Source organism: Tachysurus vachellii, chromosome 22 (genome assembly GCF_030014155.1).
Source record: "Tachysurus vachellii isolate PV-2020 chromosome 22, HZAU_Pvac_v1, whole genome shotgun sequence".
Classification (NCBI taxonomy): Eukaryota; Metazoa; Chordata; class Actinopteri; order Siluriformes; family Bagridae; genus Tachysurus; species Tachysurus vachellii.
This window is the reverse complement of record NC_083481.1, coordinates 6,977,553-6,983,659: the sequence shown is the minus strand read 5'-3', so window position 1 is coordinate 6,983,659 and position 6,107 is coordinate 6,977,553. Positions and strand designations below refer to the sequence as shown.

The 6,107-nt window shown below is 34.7% G+C and overlaps 1 protein-coding gene across 1 annotated transcript in view; it reads left to right on the top strand.

The window, feature by feature from the left end:
- Positions 1 to 507: 507 nt before the first annotated feature.
- Positions 508 to 6,107, top strand: part of si:dkey-49n23.1 (semaphorin-3D) — a 54,429-nt gene continuing 48,829 nt past the window's right edge. Inside the window, exon 1 of the mRNA XM_060857800.1 lies at positions 508 to 644. The gene's annotated coding sequence lies outside the window, so the exon portion shown is untranslated. The remainder of the gene's footprint in view (positions 645 to 6,107) is intronic.

Here is a 6,107-nt window from a genome sequence, read left to right as displayed (position 1 = left end):
GCTTTATAATCTATGGGATGACATTCAACCTTCCATCTTTTCTCCCAAATTTTTATATTGTTGTGATGTTTCATGATAGTAAATAATTAATCAAGTTTTTTTCCCACTGGTGTTTAAAGTTACGTTATATGATAGCATTGTGAATCTGTAGTCTGGGGTGAATAGAATCTAACCCTGGCCTCTGTATTTTATGTATGACCATTGCTGGTATTGTTTGCAAAAATAATAATAATTCAAAAAAAAATCTTTAAACTCAAGCAAATAAGATTATAAATGTTATTTTTGTACTTTCCTCTTCAATGGACTATTAATGTACATCAATAGTAATATTATTTCAAAGACAAAAGTCATCTGTTATATTTATAGACCTTCAGGAACAATAGATTAATACCTACCTAAAATACCCCAAAATTGCAACAGCATATAACGTTCCCCTAATTTATGACCCTTTTCGCTTTCCATATTGGGTAGGCTCGACTCAGCCCGCACGTGCCCGTTGTTTATAGCTCCTGGCTAAGAGTAAGACTTGGAAAAGAGACACGCGCGTCATCAACGGTCCTAACCGTCGCCTCAGAAAGCGGAATAAATAATTCATTTTATAATTCAGCAAATAAAATCAGAAGAAAGAAGAAACTTATAGTTTGGTAAGTTGAGAAAAATAGAAACATGTCATTTATTTGTTTGTTTGTTTTATTTTGAGTTATTTGGTTATCATTAACTGGTTTAATGGAGTGTACAGTAGCTCCAGTGATAAATAATGCTACAAACATTTTTCTTATCATAATATCAAAAGTGTTAATTTTCCTGACAGAAAAATACGATTAGGTCAATTTGTGATACGTAAAAAAAAGTTTTTACATTAAAAATGTATCACACTTTCAACCTGCTTGAACATTAAAGCTATACACTTTCATCCTGCTTGAACATTAAAGCTCTGAATATTGAATATTAAATATGTCACACCATAAAATGGTGTTTGTTTTTGGTGAGTAATGTCCTCTTATTGTGTTCTTTCCTGTTATGTAGTTTTACTTCCATCCATGAAACTTGCTGTGCTTTGCTCATGACTTGTTTGTCTGCATCTGTGTAGGTGAAGGTTGCAAAAGAAAATGTTCCTCAGCAGGAACAGTGAGCATAGGCATAGTGAATGTGACTCAAGTCGAGGTTATAAGGTAGAGATTTATGATCAGTGGTGTATATATAATTTGTGTATATCTTCAGAGTTTGTAGTGAAGCTAATTTTCAATGCGTAACTGACCTTAAAGGCCACTGTTGTGTCTTTGAAAGTACATTCTCTGAGCATGCAATCAGTAAGGATAACATTCTTTATCATAGGTTTAACATAGATCCCAATTCTTGTCTCACATCCTAGAAAACTCTGACATGTTTCTAGGAAAAAAAGGAAGGTTAGTATATTATTCTGATTAATACGGTTAATATCGAACGGTATTTCACGATGAATACATCTCTGAAAGCATAGTTGCCTTACAGCTCCATTGCCGCTGGTTCAAACCTGAGATCGGTCAGTTTCTATTAGGTAGGTGGTTTAACATTTTCCCCTGCACAGTGTTCTTGGGATAAGCTCCAGATGCACTGCTACCCTGACAAGGATAAAGTGAGTGAAGATATGATGAATATAATCTTCATTCCACTTTACTGTCTTCAACAAGCTTTCTTTCTTTCTTATTTTCTTTCTTTCTTTCTTTTTTCATACATTTTTGTAAGCACGTAGATTAAGGTGTATGAGTTAATGATGGTGATGCAATTTGAGAATTAGAATGATTCAGTATATTACACTAAAGTGATATTACATTTGGAAGTTTGCAAAATTTCAGCTGTTTTTTTCCCCAATCTTCATCTCTCTAGTTTGGGCGAGTTTGTGCTCATGATAGCCTCAAATTCCAGGTCTTGGCTGATGGGAGTAGAACCCAGTGTGATCTACCTTAGAGTTTGATGAGTTATGTGCACAATGCTTAGAAAGAGTGCTTATTTAAGTTACTGTATCCTTCTTATCATCTCAAACAAATCTGACTGTTTTTCTCTGACGTCTCCCATGAACAAAGTGAGTTCACCCACAGAACTGCTGCTTGCTGGGTGTTTTTTGTTGGCTGCACGATTCAGCATTAACTCCAGAAACTGTTGTATGTGAAAGTCCATGAAGATCAGCAGTTTCTGAAATACTCAGACCAGTAGGTTTGGTACCAAACTACTGATACCAAATTGGTAAATCAGTGACAGCAGCTGCCAAAACTGAAAAGTTCACAGAATTGAACACAGAAAAAAAACAACATACAGAAACCTTTGCTTGGTTAATTAAATAAATTACACAGTGAGCCTTGTTTGTTAGTTTGCACTCATATTTGCGTATAGATATATTTATTTATTTATGTATTTTATTCATATATTTATTTAGTTGTCTTCCTAAATAATAGGTTTCTGCTTAAAAGTCAGAAATTGCATTCAAATTATAACATAATATACAGTATAACATTGATTGTACTATTTTCCTTTACTTTCGAGTAGTCATCAAAATATTAATGCTATGAAATAACTCTTGTGACAAAAAAACAGAAATGTTTTTCATTTGTCACTTTTTAAACATTTTTAACAATATGTAACATTTCCAGATAAAGATGTGTACATTCCTGAAGTCTTTTAAACCTGCTTCATGAAGGAGACAAAAACATATTGAAGTTAGGCTACTTGTTGGAAACTTGTTTGAACATTTTAACTTAAATATTAAGTAAAAATTCCTTTTCAAACTCGTTTCATCAGAAAGCCTTAACCAAAATGTCAGGTGAAAATATTCATTCAGTCTAGTATTTTTAAACTTTTGTGTGTAGTGTGCATTCTATATTATGTAAAATTATAATTGTCTTCATATTAGTTTAACAGGTAAAAGGGAGATTCAAATAATAAGAAACACTGTGTAGCTGTGCATGTGAAGTGTTACTAGAAACACGTCAGTCATTCCTGTTGAATAAGTGAAGTGACTAAGTTCTTTGGTATTTCAGTCCTTCTGGAACACAGAGCCATTTGCCTGGTTAAGAAAGAACAAAATATGCCATATTTGGCAGATGGATTCAATTTCCAGCTTGGTTCTGCTGTGTGTGCTTTTTTGCGGTTTTAAAGTCAGAGGTCCCTAATACAAGGCTGTATGGACAAGAGCTGTGGACTGTCCTCTTACTCTAAGGTACTTATCTGAGTGCAGGACATCCCATTATGTTTTATGGAGAACATGAAAGAAACTTCCATTAAGTTTCATGAGTACATTTCGACTTTTGTCTCCCTCACCATCTGATATCGTGACTACGCTTTGTACTCGCCACACGTTCTTTTCTTGTGCTGGAGGCCCTCTGATTTATATAAGCTCAGATCTGGTTCCACTTATCTGAGCATCTGCTGGTTTTTTGGCTGTTTTATGCTCTTGTCTGTGATGTCCAAGGTCATGGTGCTCTTTTACATGGGTTAAATTGATTGTCTTTCAGTGTTAAAAAAGAATGATTTTCTGATTTTTTTTAATGCATTTATTATTTTGTAAGCATAATTTTTGATTAGCAATCCTGAACAGTATTCCTATGAAATATTTAACTGAAATAGTTTTTTTTATTAATGATGTTAGTTTGTTTTCATTTATTAACGAAAGAAGTGTTATACTTTAGTTTATTTTAAAGTTACATTTAACTTTTCAGGAATTAATTGCCAGCAAAACAAGTAAAACAAGAAACCGGTAGTCAGTCAGCTCCCAAAAAGCAATATTGGTCTGCTGATCATAAAAATTCCAATTAAAATAGTGTATATAGGACAATAATTTGCATTGCATTTTTTTTTTTATAAATTCTCTTAAAATAAATGTAAAAAGAGCAAGGTGCCCCATACTGTATACAATATAAGTTACAAATATTACAATCCAAATATTGAGCTCTGCATGTTGCCTCAGTCACACATAGATTAGTGTACAACTCACATGCTAGCATTCTCACTACTTCTCTAAATTGTTAAGTGATAAAACAATATGCATAAATATTTGGAACATTTAAACTAGTTTTGAACAGTAAAATCTGTTCTGCCCACTCAAAGAGTTATATTCAATAATGGGTACTGTAGTAAATAGCTATAGAAAACATATCATAACAAATATGTCAGTGTTGTACAGATCATAGTACACAATACTAAAAATCATAATAACAGGATTTCTGGTGCACCGAATTAATGCAGTCATAAAGTCCCTCTTGGACAGTTAAGGAACTGATTACTAAACTCCAGTTAGTAGTGCTCCAGAATGATGCTACTGTCCAAGAGTTCACTGAACTTGGATTAAACTATAGCCATCTATCTCACGAGAACAAAACTGGTCTGACCTTCTGGGTGGGAAGAATGAGCTTCTTTTCTCCCATGTCGATAAGAATGACACTTGCCAGTTGTTGCAGTTACAGTTCTGTGTCAGAGGAAGCATGTGTTAACCTTCACTCTTCCAGAATGGTAAAAGCAGTGCAGAAGGGAAGCCCTAACCAGTCTGTGGTAACTGGGTAACACTAAATTAGGTGAAAATTGAGTAAAGAAAAACTGCCCTTGTTGGTTATGTTATGATTCATTTACATGTTTTAAATAAGTCACCAGTGCATGAGGCCCAATGGTGTTTGTTCTAACAGCTGTAGTGTATTATTTCTAATAATCATAATTTACCTGAGGGAATACATTTCAAGCTGATTAGCTGACTTCTTTAAACCAGGTGTGGTTGTGGCAGGTTCACTCCTAAATAAATCACCCACTGGCTGTGTCTCTTTAGGCCTCGCACCTCAGATACCGTTCTGTTTTACGTCAGCCAAGCCCAAAGCTGTTTCCATTGTAAATAAGGAAGAGGGTCATTGTCCAATTTGACAATGAGGGCCCACTGTGACTCGAGGTCAAGTTCCAGGATGTGGAGTCACAGAGATTGGTTTTCTCTCGTGTTGTTTATGCTAAAGGGTTGGGTTTCCACGCAATACTACGTGATTCATAATGAGATACGGCTTCAGCGTCTTGCACCGTGGTGTGGCTTCTGGGTCTGGAAATGCAAAGGCTATAGAGAATTTTCACAAGGAATTTTTATGGCTGTTTGGTTCTGCAGATTGTTCCAGGACAAACAGAGCAGACTGCATGTAACGTCACATTGTCATGACTGGTTTTATTGAGCAGGCAAGAATGTGAGAAACAGGGTCATAAGCACGTCTGGATTCAGTTTGTTAATGAGTGGAGAGGTGTGAATTTCTTCATTCGGAGACGTTCAATTCATCCTCATTTCCTGCAAGGTGATTTTAATGACATTGCATATAACTACCTACTTTCTGGTCATGGGTCAGTTCCAGGTTGGGCATAGGGTGATAGAATTAGTCCTAATAATGATTCGGTCAAAATATCTACCACAGGTATAGTGACCATTTAAATCAAGCTTGTATGAAATACTCTTTGCACATTCTTGGCATCTTCTCAACCATCTTCATGAAGAAGCTTCACTCACTTTGCCTAAAGCCCGAGCTCATAACTGGTTCTTATGAATTCTAAATGGAAAGTAGTGTTATGGGGAAACAATTTAATGTTAAGTCAAATATACGTGTTTAGAGGAAAAAACGAAAATACATTTTAACTCACAATAGATGTATACATGTCCATTACATTCACTGTTTTAGTAACACATTTCATAGACAAGCCTTTGCTATCAAAATATATTTAATACAAGATGTAAAATATCAGAATGGTATATTTTAAAAATATATGTAGTCTAGTTTCCACATGTTTAAATGTAACTATTGTAATCACTATGCTTATTTTTAACCTTGTTTAAGCACTGAGGTACTTTGCAAGCCGGTATGAGTTCCACTGTGATGTTCATAAGACAGAAATCGCCTTTATCCACTTTATTTCCTAGAATCCCCACTCCTTGAGTCAAGTGTGTTATGGGGCAGAAATCTGTTTCTGATTAGATGTGGAACAGCATGAAATAATTATTGTATAACGTTATAACTCGGAGTCAGTATACCAAAGAATCAGTGTATATATTTGTACTGTATAAGTTGTTTTTTTGGGGGTTTTTTATACTGATTGAGTAACTACTTTCATTTCAAAAG